At 43.8% G+C, this 18,765-nt stretch overlaps 1 protein-coding gene across 3 annotated transcripts in view; it reads left to right on the top strand.

The window, feature by feature from the left end:
- Positions 1-18,765, top strand: part of unc5a (unc-5 netrin receptor A) — a 618,101-nt gene that overhangs the window by 218,375 nt on the left and 380,961 nt on the right. The window lies entirely within an intron of this gene.

The following is an 18,765-nucleotide window of genomic DNA, read 5'->3' as shown; positions in this document are numbered from 1 at the left end:
CTCTGGTCTTGTTAATGTCTTTAATGTCTTGTGTTCTTTCCCTATGGCTATGACGTTTTGTTTTTTTCCATTGGCCTCAGTCTGGTCCCCCTCTCCAGGGGCCCAGGCTTAGACTATGAATTTGATGCCAGCAACACGTGATAAAGAATTTGGGAAAGGTGGCAATAAATACTGATAAAGTTGAGGAATACTCATTAAACACTTTTTTGGGGAATATCCCACAGGTGTGCAGGCTAATTGGGAACAGGTGGGTGCCATGATTGGGTATAAAAACTGCTTCCCAAACAATGATCGGTCTTTTCACAAGAAAGGATGGGTACACCCCTTTGTCCACAACAGCGTGAGCAAATAGTCAAACAGTTTAAGAACGACGTTTTTCAAAGTGCAATTGCAAGAAATTTAGGGATTTCAACATGTACGGTCCATAATATCATCAAAAGGTTCAGAGAATCTGGAGAAATCACTCCACGTAAGCGGCATGGCCGGAAACCAACATTGAATGACCATAACCTTCGATCCTTCAGACGGCACTGTGTCAAAAACCGACATCAATCTCTAAAGGATAGCACCAAATGGGCTCAGGAACACTTCAGAAAACCTCTGTCACTAAATACAGTTTGTCGCTACATCTGTAAGTGCAAGTTAAAGCTTTACCATGCAAAGCGAAAGCCATTTATCAACAACATCCAGAAACGCTGCCGGCTTCTCTGGGCCTGAGTTAATCTAAGATAGACTGATGCAAAGTGGAAAAGTGTTCTGTGGTCCGACGAGTCCACATTTCAAATTGTTTTTGGAAATATTCGACATGGTGTCATTCGGACCTAAGGGGAAGCGAAACCCCCCCGTTCCCTCCACAGCGTTGACCTGTTTCTCACCATTTTTTGTAAGAGACCCCGTCAGTGATCCTGTTCTGTCTCCCTGTAATTTTTGTCTACTCTTGAATGGGATTGTGTTGAAAATCTTCATTTATCCTCAGGGATTAATAAAGTACTTCTAAGTATGATTGTCATGCTGAATAAAAAGCCGCCTTGTAGCTTTGGCATGATTTGGGTGATAAGGCAACAAATGACACATGCAGAAAACATAACCCACTAGAAGGAGGAGTGGAATGCGAATAAAGTATCAGCTGTGACTCTGCATGGATGGAAATGGAGATTTCATTCAATCTGAGCACTCACAATGTTAATGATGCTTCTTAGGAGAGTAAGACAGTTTGCTGCATCTTAACTAGGGAAAGATCAATCCCTCTCCAGTTAGCACTCTCAGTGTTGGCATTAACACACTTTCTGTGTTTTTTTACTAGGGGTGTAACGGTACACAAAAAATCTCAGTTCGGTATGTACCTCGGTTTAGAGGTCACGGTTCAGTTTATTTTTGGTACAGTAAGAAAACAAAATATACATTTTTGGGTTATTTATTTGCCAAACTTTTCCAAATCTTTCACCAAAAATATTGTTCCTAGTGGAATATTTGATGTGAAGTAATGGAAACCTTGGATAGGTCAATAATTCATAATAACATTGATTTTGATTCAATATTATGTTTTGAGCAATGACAGTTTGAAAGACAAAAAAACCTGCTTTGTTTTATTAGTCAATATTGCAACTTTTTCTAAATTACATTTAGCCTTTTAATCTTTTTTATTTCACTTTTGGTATATTCTTGTTTATTTTAAAAGTATTTTTAGAATGTGCCGTGGGTCTTTAAAATATTAGCTGTGGGCCGCAAATGGCTTCTGGGTCAGACTTTTGACACGCCTGCTATAAATAATAAAAAATTAAACCTGATAAAACTGCGCACATTTAATTTTCCTGAAGGAACTCTCCCGAAGGAATCAATAAAGTACTATCCATCCATCTAACAATTAGTTTTGTTTTTAACCCTGAACGTACATTGAAAATACACGCAACCCTAACTTAAAATGCCGGACATTTGAGGCATTTAAGAAACTCCACCCGGACAGCCCCGCAAAAGAGGACAATATGAGGAGGTATGGTCAGTCTAACGTAGCCCAGTCGCTGCTAGCATGCCGTGTGTTTTGCTTCGGTGTGCATTGTTTACACAACGTGCGGTACGCTAATTAATATGTCCGTGTGGAAACTCGTTTGGTACACCTCCAAACCGAACCGAAACCCCTATACCGAAACGGTTCAATACAAGAATAGACAAAAATTACAGGGAAACAGAACAGGATCACTGACGGGTCTGCCAACTCCCGCCGCCTCTTACAAAAAAGTTGAGAAACAGGTAAACGGGACAAATTTAAATGTGGACTCGTCGGACCACAGAACACTTTTCTTATTTGCATCAGTCTATCTTAGATGAGCTGGGCCCAGAGAAGCCAGGAGCGTTTCTGGATGTTGTTGATAAATGGCTTTCGCTTTGCATAGTAGAGGTTTAACTTGCACTTACAGATGTAGCGACAAACTGTACTTAGTGACAGTGGTTTTCTGAAATGTTCCTGAGCCCATTTGGTGATATCCTTTAGAGATTGATGTCGGTTTTTGAGGGATCGAAGGTCACGGTCATTCAATGTTGGTTTCCGGCCATGCCGCTTACGTACCGTTGCACCCCTACTTTTTACGCATTGAAATTGGAAAGGACGCGCAGACTTACAGAAATGTGTGTTCTTTCCGATTTCCAGGGACGCATAATTTTTACCTTCTCCGGGTGAAAACTCCAGTTTGCTTGTTTTTGGTTAATTTATCGATTATCGCTTTCCGCCGGCGTTTTGTTTATTGTGACGGCGCGCTCTTAGCACGCCGTCACTTGAAAACCAGCACGTCTCTCTCTCTCTCTCTGGCCAGGAGATAGTAAATGGGTTGTACTTGTAGAGCGCTTTTCTATCTTTTTTTTTTTAGGACGTATTTCCACATTCACCCATTCACACACTGATGGCGGGGGCTGCCATGCACGGCGCTAACCAGGACCCATCAGGAGCAAGGGTGAAGTGTCTTGCTCAAGGACACAACGGATGTAACTATGATGGTAGAAGTTGGGGATTGAACCAGTAACCTTCGGATTGCTGACACGGCCACTCTCCCAACTTCGCGCTGACAGCTGGAGCAAGTTGCACAGGTGGAGACAGGCTAACTGTTAGCTCCAAGCTAACCAGCACCCAACCGCACTCCTCCACCTCAAAAACATACTTTGCAAATACGTTCCTTTTGAAGTGTTATTGTGCGGTGAGTGTTCAAAAAGAGTCTCTTGGAGAAGTGGCTGACAAGTTAGCAAGTGTCGCTCACAGTCATCACCGTCATTGTTTACTGAAGCAGAGATGCTGACTGTGCGTTATGATAAACACGCATGCGTCGCCAGGCTCTGAATTTTATCGTTAGACTTATCAAATTTTTTTTTAAATTTTTTTTATAGCAGGGGTTTCAAAAGTGTGGCTCCGGAGGCCATTTGCAGCCCGCTGCTAATGTTTTCAATGCCCACGGCACATTGTAAAAATAGTATTAGAGGCCTACCCACTACTACCGACCACGCAGTCTTAACCTTCCTCTTGTGTTAGCTTTCTGTAAACATCTCTTATGTTAACGGGTCGGTTTTGACCCATGTCTTAAATCAGCTGTAAAATACACTAAAAACAATTATCTATCATCCAATTTGTTTCTCATCTCTTGGTTACCTTGTTAGGCTTCCTTATCCTTGAAAATATTGGTTTTAATATTTTTGGTTTGGGCCATTGGGCCTTATTTTGTCAGTATACCCCTCGATTTCAAATTTTAAAAATGGTAAAATGAACCTCAAGAGAATCATATAAATAAAAAAAGGTTGTTGTGTTACCTAACTATTACTAAGGGGTATTAGAACACATCTCTTAAATAAATGTGTTTTGTTTATTTTTTCATTTTAAGAATTTTAACTATAGTAACATCTATGGTGTTACGGGTCAATTTCGACCCATATATATTTACTTCAAGAAAAAGGCTAAAAAGTATTTTTTTCAGCAACAGAAATCCAACATTAAACAAACAACCAATCAAGCAAATGAAACCAAGAGAAATAGATTACTAGTTCCAAAACTAATAAAAAAACAAAATCAGAGTGGCAAAAAGTGACACTTTTAGTGTCCGTCTTTTGTTTTTGTACAGGATAACAAGGTAAAATGAGAATCCACTAAAGCTCACATGATTGGGAGAGGAGCTGGCTGTCAGTGTGTTCAGTTTTGGCTCTTATCATTGCTTTATCATCTTATTTTTATAACCGGGTCAAAACCGACCCTAACAACACCAAGGGCATAATTTCTACCAGAGCATTTTATAATTTAGTGAAAAAAATGTAAATGTTTTATTTTGTTGACAAAGAGGTTCCTGACAAAGTCAAAAAGCTTTGATGCAAAAAAATAAATGTATGTGGTGTTTTTATGCATTTAAAAACTAAAACGGGTCGGTGCCGACCCTAACACAAGACGAAGGTTAATAGTTTATATATCAATGATGAAATATTAACATTGCAACACATGCCAATACGGCCTTTTTAGTTTACTAAATTGCAATTTTAAGTTTCGCGCAAAGTATCCTGTTGAAAACGTCGCAGTATGATGACGCGTGCGCGTGACGTCAGGGATTGTAGCGGACATTTTGATCCTGCACCGATCCCAGCTATAAGTCGCCCCTGCTTTAATGGCATGATTACACAGTATTCTGGACATCTGTGTTGCTGAATCTTTGGCAATTTGTTCAATTAATAATGGAGACGTCAAAGAAGAAAGATGTACGTGGGAAGCGGTGTATTGCGGCCGCCTTTAGCAACACAAACACAGCCGGTGTTTCCTTGTTTACATTCCCGAAAGCTGACGGTGAAGCTTTTCTATGGAACAGAGCGGTGAAGCGAACATGGTTCCCTACCACATGTCAACAGGTGAGAAAATGGTGGTATTAAGTCGGCTCTTACCGTAGTTATGAGCGGAGAGCTTGCGTCGTGCCTCGCCTCCCGCAGCTGCGGACTCTCTTGCCTCCTCCCACCGGGCCGCCCCCGACCGTCGGATGCTTACACCGTAGAGGAGGGGGGGTGTGGGGGGAATCTCATCCCGGCTGCCTTGCCTCGTCGGGAAACGAGGCTTCCGTCGAAGACACTGGCCACACCCCTCCGACTTTCAGGTACGACCATATAATCTCACTTAAACACTAGTAGCACAATAAGCAGATAAGGGATTTTCCAGATTTATCCTAGTAAATGTGTCTAATAACATCTGAATCACTCCCACTGCCCTCGTCTTTTTTTTTTTTCTAGTCCTTCACTCTCACTTTCCTCATCCACAAATCTTTCATCCTCGCTCAAATTTATGGGGAAATTGTCGCATTTTCGGTCCGATCGCTCTCGCTGCTACTTCCGGTACAGGCAAGGCTTTTTTATTAGCGACCAAAAGTTACAAACTTTATCGTCAATGTTCTCTACTAAATCTTTTCAGCAAAAATATGGCAATATTGCGAAATTATCAAGTATGACACATAAAATGGACCTGCTATCCCCGTTTAAATAAGAAAATCTCATTTCAGTAGGCTTTAATATGCCGTATTTTTCGGACTATAAGTCACACTTTTTTTCATAGTTTGGTGCGACTTATACTCAGGAGCGATTTATGTGTGAAATTATAAACACATTACCGTAAAATATCAAATAATAATATTTAGCTCATTCACGTAAGAGACTAGACGTATAAGATTTCATCGGATTTAGCGATTAGGAGTGACAGATTGTTAGGTAAACGTATAGCATGTTCTATATGTTATAGTTATTTGAATGACTCTTACCATAATATGTTACGTTAACATACCAGGCACCTTCTCAGTTGGTTATTTATGCGTCATATAAGGTACACTTATTCAGCCTGTTGTTCACTATTCTTTATTTATTTTAAATTGCCTTTCAAATGTCTATTCTTGGTGTTGGGTATTATCAAATAAATTTCCCCCAAAAATGCGACTTATACTGGAGTGCGACTTATCTTTTTTTCCTTCTTTATTATGCATTTTCGGCAGGTGCGACTTATACTCCAGAGCGACTTATACTCCGAAAAATGCGGTAAACAAAAAAATAAGTGGAATAAAAAAAGCTTAACAGGTGAAATGTAATTTTGAAAAAGTTGAAATGTTAATGAATAAAACAAAGCTGTTTTTTTTGGTTCGGGCATCTGGTCAGGATGCCACCCGAACGCCTCCCTAGGGAGGTGTTTAGGGCACGTCCAACCGGTAGGAGGCCACGGGGAAGACCCAGGACACGTTGGGAAGACTATGTCTCCCGGCTGGCCTGGGAATGCCTCGGGATCCCCGGGGAAGAGGTGGACGAAGTGGCTGGGGAGAGGGAAGTCTGGGCTTCCCTGCTTAGGCTGCTGCCCCCGCGACCTGACCTCGGATAAGCGGAAGAAGATGGATTGAAATATTATTTCTTTAAAACTGTCATTGCTCAAAACATAATAATGAATCAAAATCAATGTTTTTATGAATTATTGACCTATCCAAGGCTCAGATTACTTCACATCAATTCCACTTTGAAAAATATTTTCTGTGGAAGATTTAGCATATTTTGTGTTTGCCATAAAAATACAGTTTTCTTTGACAAAAAGGGCAGAAAACAAACAAACAAAAAAACTAACATTTTTTTTATAAATGTACATGTACATAAAAAAAAATGTTTTCTTTTGTATTATATTTTTACTGAATTAAGTAAAGATTATGACAACCTTTTTCCAAAACACATTATAGGCTCGGGATCTTTCTGTGTGGAGTTCGCATGTTCTCCCCGTGAGTGCGTGGGTTCCCTCCGGGTACTCCGGCTTCCTCCCACTTCCAAAGACATGCACCTGGGGATAGGTTGATTGGCAACACTAAATTGGCCCTAGTGTGTGAATGTGAGTGTGAATGTTGTCTGTCTATCTGTGTTGGCCCTGCGATGAGGTGGCGACTTGTCCAGGGTGTACCCCGCCTTCCGCCCGATTGTAGCTGAGATAGGCGCCAGCGCCCCCCGCAACCCCGAAAGGGAATAAGCGGTAGAATGGATGGACAATATAGAATGTGAGATATAACTGTGATGTATCATGTTGTATGCTTGCATGTTCGAAATAAACCCAAACTCAACTCAACTCAACTGTCATGATCCACGAGTTGGATCATGTCATATACTTGTTAGTGATTCCCAAAGCCCAAAAAAGTCTGCGGGCTATAGAGCGTTTTCCGTTCGGGCTCCAGTACTCTGGAATGCCCTCCCGGTAACAGTTCGAGATGCCACCTCAGTAGAAGCATTTAAGTCTCACCTTAAAACTCATTTGTATACTCTAGCCTTTAAATAGACTCCCTTTTTAGACCAGTTGATCTGCCGTTTCTTTTCTTTTTCTTCTATGTCCCAGTCTCCCTTGTGGAGGGGGTCCGGTCCGATCCGGTGGCCATCTACTGCTTGCCTGTGTATCGGCTGGGGACATCTCTGCGCTGCTGATCCGCCTCCGCTTGGGATGGTTTCCTGCTGGCTCCGCTGTGAACGGGACTCTCGCTGCTGTGTTGGATCCGCTTTGGACTAGACTCTCGCGACTGTGTTGTATCCATTGTGGATTGAACTTTCACAGTATCATGTTAGACCCGCTCGACATCCATTGCTTTCCTCCTCTCTAAGGTTCTCATAGTCATTATTGTCACCGACGTCCCACTGGGTGTGAGTTTTCCTTGCCCTTATGTGGGCCTACCGAGGATGTCGTGGTGGTTTGTGCAGCCCTTTGAGACACTAGTGATTTAGGGCTATATAAGTAAACATTGATTGATGATTGATTGATTGATATTCTGGTTTTGGTTCTGTTTGGTATCTCCTTTTGTTATTTGACTCCCTTAGTTCCCGGTGGCACTTCCTGTTTTGTTTCCGTTTCCTTAGCAACCCATTTGTGTCACCTGCCTTCTGTTTGATCACTCGCACCTGTCTTTTTGATTATTTATCTCCTTATATAAGCCTGGCTTTGTTTGCCATTCACTCTCGGACTTTAGTTTGCTTTTCACGCAACAGGTGGCGTCGCTATCCCGCATTGTGGTAACTCTTTTGTATTCGATTAGCATCCATGCTATTTTGTATGTTTATTTTCCTAGCTCACATGCTAGCGTTCTTAGTTGTGTCTAGCTCCCATGCTAGTTCAGTTTGTTTTGTTTGTTAGTGCCTTCGTGCAAGTGTTTTGGTTCTTAGTCTGTTTTAGAGTGTGTAAATAAATCATTATCCTTATCTTCACGCTGTGTTCCATCTCCGCTGCACCCACGAGTGAACGCAACCCCGCCACAATGCCAGCAAAGCGTCACAATAAGATAATGCATTCATTTATCATTTGTTTTCAAAAGGCTTACAAAAAAGTGGGACCCCAAACATTTATTGTGGGACGCCATTTAGAAAATTCCTAGCGCCAACAATGGCTCATGCTGTCACGTACTGCACACAACTGCACGCACCCAGCGGTTCTTCTCGTACTTGTTTGCGCAGAAAAATGCGCGTTCTGCCTCACTGACAGGCGACTTCACAAAACATCGTCTGAAACGGTCTTGTAAAGTTTCAAGGAAAATGAATCCCACGACAACATCACTTTGAAAGGCAAGCGAGGCGTTCAAGGAGGGGGGGTAGGGGGCGTCGAAAAAAGTAGAACCTGGCTGAGGTGTTAACTCAAATTGATGACAGCTGAAAGAATGCAATAGAAGTCAACACGCCCGAATAAGCAGCAGTTAGAGCTCCCGTTGTAAATCCACAAGGCTCATTAATCGTGTCGCCATTGTCCTAGCTCACATGCTAGCGTCCTTAGTTGTGTCTAGCTCCCATGCTAGTTCAGTTTGTTTTGTTTGTTAGTGCCTTCGTGCAAGTGTTTTGGTTCTTAGTCTGTTTTATAGTGTGTAAATAAATCATTATCCTTACCTTCACGCTGTGTTCCATCTCCGCTGCACCCACGAGTGAACATAACCCCGCCACGATGCCAGCAAAGCGTCACAATAACAAGATAATGCATTCATTTATCATTTGGTTTCAAAAGGAAGTGGGACCCCAAAAATTTATTGTGGGACCCCATTTAGAAAGTTCCGAGCGCCAACAATGGCTCATGCTGTCACGTCCTGTACACAACTGCACGCACCCAGCGGTTCTTCTCGTACTTGTTTGCGCAGAAAAATGCGCGCACTGCCTCACTGACAGGCGACGTTTAAAACATCGGCTGAAACGGTCTTGTAAAGTTTCAAGGAAAATGAATCCCACGACAACATCACTTTGAAAGGCAAGCGAGGCGTTCAAGGAGGGGGGGTAGGGGGCGTCGAAAAAAGTAGAACCTGGCTGAGGTGTTACCTCAAATAGATGACAGCTGAAAGAATGCAATAGAAGTCAACACGCCCGAATAAGCAGCAGTTAGAGCTCCCGTTGTAAATCCACAAGGCTCATTAGTCATGTCGCCATTGTCCTAGCTCACATGCTAGCGTCCTTAGTTGTGTCTAGCTCCCATGGTAGTTCAGTTTGTTTTGTTTGTTAGTGCCTTCGTGCAAGTGTTTTGCTTCTTAATCTGTTTTATAGTGTGTAAATAAATCATTATCCTTACCTTCACGCTGTGTTCCATCTCCGCTGCACCCACGAGTGAACATAACCCCGCCACGATGCCAGCAAAGCGTCACAATAACAAGATAATGCATTCATTTATCATTTGGTTTCAAAAGGAAGTGGGACCCCAAAAATTTATTGTGGGACCCCATTTAGAAAGTTCCGAGCGCCAACAATGGCTCATGCTGTCACGTCCTGTACACAACTGCACGCACCCAGCGGTTCTTCTCGTACTTGTTTGCGCAGAAAAATGCGCGCTCTGCCTCACTGACAGGCGACGTTTAAAACATCGGCTGAAACGGTCTTGTAAAGTTTCAAGGAAAATGAATCCCACGACAACATCACTTTGAAAGGCAAGCGAGGCGTTCAAGGAGGGGGGGTAGGGGGCGTCGAAAAAAGTAGAACCTGGCTGAGGTGTTACCTCAAATAGATGACAGCTGAAAGAATGCAATAGAAGTCAACACGCCCGAATAAGCAGCAGTTAGAGCTCCCGTTGTAAATCCACAAGGCTCATTAGTCATGTCGCCATTGTCCTAGCTCACATGCTAGCGTCCTTAGTTGTGTCTAGCTCCCATGGTAGTTCAGTTAGTTTTGTTTGTTAGTGCCTTCGTGCAAGTGTTTTGCTTCTTAATCTGTTTTATAGTGTGTAAATAAATCATTATCCTTACCTTCACGCTGTGTTCCATCTCCGCTGCACCCACAAGTGAACGCAACCCCGCCAAAATGCCAGCAAAGCGTCACAATAAGGTAATGCATTCATTTATCATTTGTTTTCAAAAGGCTTACAAAAAAGTGGGACACCAAAATTTACTGCGGGACTCCATTTTTATGACTTGATGGAAGGGACCCCATTTTAGAAAATGTTTAGCGCCAACAATCGCTCATGCTGTCACGTACTGCACACAACTGCACGCACCCAGCGGTTCTTCTCGTACTTGTTTGCGCAGAAAAATGCGCGCACTGCCTCACTGACAGGCGACTTTCAAAACATCGGCTGAAATGGTCTTGTAAAGTTTCAAGGAAAATGAATCCCACGACAACGTCACTTTGAAAGGCAGGCGAGGCGTTCGGGGCGGGGGGGGTAGGGGACGTTGAAAAAAGTAGAACCTGGCTGAGGTGTTACCTCAAATAGATGACAGCTGAAAGAATGCAATACAAGTCAACACGCCCGAATAAGCAGCAGTTAGAGCTCCCGTTGTAAATCCACAAGGCTCATTAATCGTGTCGCCATTGTCCTAGCTCACATGCTAGCGTCCTTAGTTGTGTCTAGCTCCCATGCTAGTTCAGTTTGTTTTGTTTGTTAGTGCCTTCGTGCAAGTGTTTTGGTTCTTAGTCTGTTTTATAGTGTGTAAATAAATCATTATCCTTACCTTCACGCTGTGTTCCATCTCCGCTGCACCCACAAGTGAACGCAACCCCGCCAAAATGCCAGCAAAGCGTCACAATAAGGTAATGCATTCATTTATCATTTGTTTTCAAAAGGCTTACAAAAAAGTGGGACACCAAAATTTACTGCGGGACTCCATTTTTATGACTTGATGGAAGGGACCCCATTTTAGAAAATGTTTAGCGCCAACATTCGCTCATGCTGTCACGTACTGCACACAACTGCACGCACCCAGCGGTTCTTCTCGTACTTGTTTGCGCAGAAAAATGCGCGCACTGCCTCACTGACAGGCGACTTTCAAAACATCGGCTGAAATGGTCTTGTAAAGTTTCAAGGAAAATGAATCCCACGACAACGTCACTTTGAAAGGCAGGCGAGGCGTTCGGGGCGGGGGGGGTAGGGGACGTTGAAAAAAGTAGAACCTGGCTGAGGTGTTACCTCAAATAGATGACAGCTGAAAGAATGCAATACAAGTCAAGACGCCCGAATAAGCAGCAGTTAGAGCTCCCGTTGTAAATCCACAAGACTCATTAATCGTGTCGCCATTGTCCTAGCTCACATGCTAGCGTCCTTAGTTGTGTCTAGCTCCCATGCTAGTTCAGTTTGTTTTGTTTGTTAGTGCCTTCGTGCAAGTGTTTTGGTTCTTAGTCTGTTTTATAGTGTGTAAATAAATCATTATCCTTACCTTCACGCTGTGTTCCATCTTCGCTGCACCCACGAGTGAACGCAACCAAGCCACGATGCCAGCAAAGCGTCACAATAACAAGATAATGCATTCATTTATCATTTGTTTTCAAAAGGCTTACAAAAAAGTGGGACCCCAAAAATTTATTGTGGGACCCCATTTAGAAAATTCCTTGCGCCAACAATGGCTCATGCTGTCACGTACTGCACACAACTGCACGCACCCAGCGGTTCTTCTCGTACTTGTTTGCGCAGAAAAATGTGCGCACTGCCTCACTGACAGGCGACGTTTAAAACATCGGCTGAAACGGTCTTGTAAAGTTTCAAGGAAAATGAATCCCACGACAACGTCACTTTGAAAGGCAAGCGAGGCGTTCAAGGAGGGGGGGTTAGGTGGCGTCGAAAAAAGTAGAACCTGGCTGAGGTGTTACCTCAAATAGATGACAGCTGAAAGAATGCAATAGAAGTCAACACGCCCGAATAAGCAGCAGTTAGAGCTCCCGTTGTAAATCCACAAGGCTCATTAATCGTGTCGCCATTGTCCTAGCTCACATGCTAGCGTCCTTAGTTGTGTCTAGCTCCCATGCTAGTTCAGTTTGTTTTGTTTGTTAGTGCCTTCGTGCAAGTGTTTTGGTTCTTAGTCTGTTTTATAGTGTGTAAATAAATCATTATCCTTACCTTCACGCTGTGTTCCATCTCCGCTGCACCCACGAGTGAACGCAACCCCGCCACGATGCCAGTAAAGTGTCACAATAACAAGATAATGCATTCATTTATCATTTTTTTTCAAAAGGCTTACAAAAAAGTGGGACCCTAAAAATTCATTGTGGGACCCCATTTAGAAAATTCCTAGCGCCAACAATGGCTCATGCTGTCACGTACTGCACACAACTGCACGCACCCAGCGGTTCTTCTCGTACTTGTTTGCGCAGAAAAATGTGCGCACTGCCTCACTGACAGGCGACGTTTAAAACATCGGCTGAAACGGTCTTGTAAAGTTTCAAGGAAAATGAATCCCACGACAACGTCACTTTGAAAGGCAAGCGAGGCGTTCAAGGAGGGGGGGTTAGGGGGCGTTGAAAAAAGTAGAACCTGGCTGAGGTGTTACCTCAAATAGATGACAGCTGAAAGAATGCAATAGAAGTCAACACGCCCGAATAAGCAGCAGTTAGAGCTCCCGTTGTAAATCCACAAGGCTCATTAATCGTGTCGCCATTGTCCTAGCTCACATGCTAGCGTCCTTAGTTGTGTCTAGCTCCCATGCTAGTTCAGTTTGTTTTGTTTGTTAGTGCCTTCGTGCAAGTGTTTTGCTTCTTAGTCTGTTTTATAGTGTGTAAATAAATCATTATCCTTACCTTCACGCTGCGTTCCACGAGTGAACGCAACCCCGCCACGATGCCAGCAAAGCGTCACAATAACAAGATAATGCATTCATTTATCATTTGTTTTCAAAAGGCTTACAAAAAAGTGGGACCCCAAAAATTTATTATGGGACCCCATTTAGAAAATTCCTAGTGCCAACAATGGCAAACAATGTTTGCGCAGAAAAATGCGCGCTCTGCCTCACTGACAGGCGACGTTTAAAACATCGGCTGAAATGGTCTTGTAAAGTTTCAAGGAAAATGAATCCCACGACAACGTCACTTTGAAAGGCAAGCGAGGCGTTCAAGGAGGGGGGGTTAGGTGGCGTCGAAAAAAGTAGAACCTGGCTGAGGTGTTACCTCAACTAGATGACAGCTGAAAGAATGCAATAGAAGTCAACACGCCCGAATAAGCAGCAGTTAGAGCTCCCGTTGTAAATCCACAAGACTCATTAATCGTGTCGCCTTTGTCCTAGCTCACATGCTAGCGTCCTTAGTTGTGTCTAGCTCCCATGCTAGTTCAGTTTGTTTTGTTTGTTAGTGCCTTCGTGCAAGTGTTTTGCTTCTTAATCTGTTTTATAGTGTGTAAATAAATCATTATCCTAACCTTCACGCTGTGTTCCATCTCCGCTGCACCCACAAGTGAACGCAACCCCGCCAAAATGCCAGCAAAGCGTCACAATAAGGTAATGCATTCATTTATCATTTGTTTTCAAAAGGCTTACAAAAAAGTGGGACACCAAAATTTACTGCGGGACTCCATTTTTATGACTTGATGGAAGGGACCCCATTTTAGAAAATGTTTAGCGCCAACAATCGCTCATGCTGTCACGTACTGCACACAACTGCACGCACCCAGCGGTTCTTCTCGTACTTGTTTGCGCAGAAAAATGCGCGCACTGCCTCACTGACAGGCGACGTTTAAAACATCGGCTGAAACGGTCTTGTAAAGTTTCAAGGAAAATTAATCCCACGACAATGTCACTTTGAAAGGCAAGCGAGGCGTTCAAGGAGGGGGGGTTAGGGGGCGTTGAAAAAAGTAGAACCTGGCTGAGGTGTTACCTCAAATAGATGACAGCTGAAAGAATGCAATAGAAGTCAACACGCCCGAATAAGCAGCAGTTAGAGCTCCCGTTGTAAATCCACAAGACTCATTAATCGTGTCGCCTTTGTCCTAGCTCACATGCTAGCGTCCTTAGTTGTGTCTAGCTCCCATGCTAGTTCAGTTTGTTTTGTTTGTTAGTGCCTTCGTGCAAGTGTTTTGGTTCTTAGTCTGTTTTATAGTGTGTAAATAAATCATTATCCTTACCTTCACGCTGTGTTCCATCTTCGCTGCACCCACGAGTGAACGCAACCCCGCCACGATGCCAGCAAAGCGTCACAATAACAACATAATGCATTAATTTATCATTTGTTTTCAAAAGGCTTACAAAAAAGTGGGACCCCAAAAATTGATTGTGGGACCCCATTTAGAAAATTCCTTGCGCCAACAATGGCTCATGCTGTCACGTACTGCACACAACTGCACGCACCCAGCAGTTCTTCTCGTACTTGTTTGCGCAGAAAAATGCGCGCTCTGCCTCACTGACAGGCGACGTTTAAAACATCGGCTGAAACGGTCTGGTAAAGTTTAAAGGAAAATTAATCCCACGACAACGTCACTTTGAAAGGCAAGCGAGGCGTTCGGGGAGGTGGGTTAGGGGGCGTCGAAAAAAGTAGAACCTGGCTGAGGTGTTACCTCAAATAGATGACAGCTGAAAGAATGCAATACAAGTCAACACGCCCGAATAAGCAGCAGTTAGAGCTCCCGTTGTAAATCCACAAGACTCATTAATCGTGTCGCCATTGTCCTAGCTCACATGCTAGCGTCCTTAGTTGTGTCTAGCTCCCATGCTAGTTCAGTTTGTTTTGTTTGTTAGTGCCTTCGTGCAAGTGTTTTGGTTCTTAGTCCGTTTTATAGTGTGTAAATAAATCATTATCCTTACCTTCACGCTGTGTTCCATCTCCACTGCACCCACGAGTGAACATAGCCCCGCCACGATGCCAGCAAAGCGTCACAATAACAAGATAATGCATTCATTTATCATTTGGTTTCAAAAGGAAGTGGGACCCCAAAAATGTATTGTGGGACCCCATTTAGAAAGTTCCGAGCGCCAACAATGGCTCATGCTGTCACGTACTGTACACAACTGCACGCACCTAGCGGTTCTTCTTGTACTTGTTTGCGCAGAAAAATGTGCGCACTGCCTCACTGACAGGCGACGTTTAAAACATCGGCTGAAACGGTCTTGTAAAGTTTCAAGGAAAATGAATCCCACGACAACATCACTTTGAAAGGCAAGCGAGGCGTTCAAGGAGGGGGGGTAGGGGGCGTCGAAAAAAGTAGAACCTGGCTGAGGTGTTACCTCAAATAGATGACAGCTGAAAGAATGCAATAGAAGTCAACACGCCCGAATAAGCAGCAGTTAGTGCTCCCGTTGTAAATCCACAAGGCTCATTAGTCATGTCGCCATTGTCCTAGCTCACATGCTAGCGTCCTTAGTTGTGTCTAGCTCTCATGGTAGTTCAGTTTGTTTTGTTTGTTAGTGCCTTCGTGCAAGTGTTTTGCTTCTTAATCTGTTTTATAGTGTGTAAATAAATCATTATCCTTACCTTCACGCTGTGTTCCATCTCCGCTGCACCCACAAGTGAACGCAACCCCGCCAAAATGCCAGCAAAGCGTCACAATAAGGTAATGCATTCATTTATCATTTGTTTTCAAAAGGCTTACAAAAAAGTGGGACACCAAAATTTACTGCGGGACTCCATTTTTATGACTTGATGGAAGGGACCCCATTTTAGAAAATGTTTAGCGCCAACAATCGCTCATGCTGTCACGTACTGCACACAACTGCACGCACCCAGCGGTTCTTCTCGTACTTGTTTGCGCAGAAAAATGCGCGCTCTGCCTCACTGACAGGCGACTTTCAAAACATCGGCTGAAATGGTCTTGTAAAGTTTCAAGGAAAATGAATCCCATGACAACGTCACTTTGAAAGGCAGGCGAGGCGTTCGGGGAGGGGGGGTAGGTGGCGTCGAAAAAAGTAGAACCTGGCTGAGGTGTTACCTCAAATAGATGACAGCTGAAAGAATGCAATAGAAGTCAACACGCCCGAATAAGCAGCAGTTAGAGCTCCCGTTGTAAATCCACAAGGCTCATTAATCGTGTCGCCATTGTCCTAGCTCACATGCTAGCGTCCTTAGTTGTGTCTAGCTCCCATGCTAGTTCAGTTTGTTTTGTTTGTTAGTGCCTTCGTGCAAGTGTTTTGGTTCTTAGTCTGTTTTATAGTGTGTAAATAAATCATTATCCTTACCTTCACGCTGTGTTCCATCTTCGCTGCACCCACGAGTGAACGTAACCCCGCCACGATGCCAGCAAAGCGTCACAATAACAAGATAATGCATTCATTTATCATTTGGTTTCAAAAGGAAGTGGGACCCCAAAAATTTATTGTGGGACGCCATTTAGAAAATTCCTAGCGCCAACAATGGCTCATGCTGTCACGTACTGCACACAATTGCACGCACCCAGCGGTTCTTCTCGTACTTGTTTGCGCAGAAAAATGCGAGCTCTGCCTCACTGACAGGCGTTTTTCAAAACATCGGCTGAAAAGGTCTTGTAAAGTGTCAAGGAATATGAATCCCACGACAACGTCACTTTGAAAGGCAAGCGAGGCGTTCGGGGCGGGGGCGTTAGGGGGCGTCGAAAAAAGTAGAACCTGGCTGAGGTGTTACCTCAAATAGATGACAGCTGAAAGAATGCAATACAAGTCAACACGCCCGAATAAGCAGCAGTTAGAGCTCCCGTTGTAAATCCACAAGACTCATTAATCGTGTCGCCATTGTCCTAGCTCACATGCTAGCGTCCTTAGTTGTGTCTAGCTCCCATGCTAGTTCAGTTTGTTTTGTTTGTTAGTGCCTTCGTGCAAGTGTTTTGGTTCTTAGTCTGTTTTATAGTGTGTAAATAAATCATTATCCTTACCTTCACGCTGTGTTCCATCTCCACTGCACCCACAAGTGAACGCAACCCCGCCACGATGCCAGCAAAGCGTCACAATAACAAGATAATGCATTCATTTATCATTTGGTTTCAAAAGGAAGTGGGACCCCAAAAATGTATTGTGGGACCCCATTTAGAAAGTTCCGAGCGCCAACAATGGCTCATGCTGTCACGTACTGTACACAACTGCACGCACCCAGCGGTTCTTCTCGTACTTGTTTGCACAGAAAAATGCGCGCTCTGCCTCACTGACAGCCGACGTTTAAAACATCGGCTGAAACGGTCTTGTAAAGTTTCAAGGAAAATGAATCCCACGACAACATCACTTTGAAAGGCAAGCGAGGCGTTCAAGGAGGGGGGGGTAGGGGGCGTCGAAAAAAGTAGAACCTGGCTGAGGTGTTACCTCAAATAGATGACAGCTGAAAGAATGCAATACAAGTTGTACATCCACAAGGCTCATTAATCGTGTCGCCATTGTCCTAGCTCACATGCTAGCGTCCTTAGTTGTGTCTAGCTCCCATGCTAGTTCAGTTTGTTTTGTTTGTTAGTGCCTTCGTGCAAGTGTTTTGGTTCTTAGTCTGTTTTATAGTGTGTAAATAAATCATTATCCTTACCTTCACGCTGTGTTCCATCTCCGCTGCACCCACGAGTGAACATAACCCCGCCACGATGCCAGCAAAGCGTCACAATAACAAGATAATGCATTCATTTATCATTTGGTTTCAAAAGGAAGTGGGACCCCAAAAATTTATTGTGGGACCCCATTTAGAAAATTCCTTGCGCCAACAATGGCTCATGCTGTCACGTACTGCACACAACTGCACGCACCCAGCAGTTCCTCTCGTACTTGTTTGCGCAGAAAAATGCGCGCACTGCCTCACTGACAGGCGACGTTTAAAACATCGGCTGAAACGGTCTTGTAAAGTTTCAAGGAAAATGAATCCCACGACAACGTCACTTTGAAAGGCAAGCGAGGCGTTCGGGGCGGGGGGTAGGTGGCGTCGAAAAAAGTAGAACCTGGCTGAGGTGTTACCTCAAATAGATGACAGCTGAAAGAATGCAATACAAGTTGTACATCCACAAGGCTCATTAATCGTGTCGCCATTGTCCTAGCTCACATGCTAGCGTCCTTAGTTGTGTCTAGCTCCCATGCTAGTTCAGTTTGTTTTGTTTGTTAGTGCCTTCGTGCAAGTGTTTTGGTTCTTAGTCTGTTTTATAGTGTGTAAATAAATCATTATCCTTACCTTCACGCTGTGTTCCATCTCCGCTGCACCCACGAGTGAACATAACCCCGCCACGATGCCAGCAAAGCGTCACAATAACAAGATAATGCATTCATTTATCATTTGGTTTCAAAAGGAAGTGGGACCCCAAAAATTTATTGTGGGACCCCATTTAGAAAGTTCCGAGCGCCAACAATGGCTCATGCTGTCACGTACTGCACACAACTGCACGCACCCAGCGGTTCTTCTCGTACTTGTTTGCGCAGAAAAATGCGCGCACTGCCTCACTGACAGGCGTTTTTCAAAACATCGGCTGTAAAGGTCTTGTAAAGTGTCAAGGAATATGAATCCCACGACAACGTCACTTTGAAAGGCAGGCGAGGCGTTCGGGGAGGGGGGGTAGGGGGCGTCGAAAAAAGTAGAACCTGGCTGAGGTGTTACCTCAAATAGATGACAGCTGAAAGACTGCAATAGAAGTCAACACGCCCGAATAAGCAGCAGTTAGAGCTCCCGTTGTAAATCCACAAG

The sequence above is a fragment of the Nerophis ophidion genome, linkage group LG05, assembly GCF_033978795.1.
Source record: "Nerophis ophidion isolate RoL-2023_Sa linkage group LG05, RoL_Noph_v1.0, whole genome shotgun sequence".
NCBI classification, from domain to species: Eukaryota; Metazoa; Chordata; class Actinopteri; order Syngnathiformes; family Syngnathidae; genus Nerophis; species Nerophis ophidion.
Note: the sequence above shows the minus strand (reverse complement) of the source record. Positions and strands in the feature narration are given on the sequence as shown.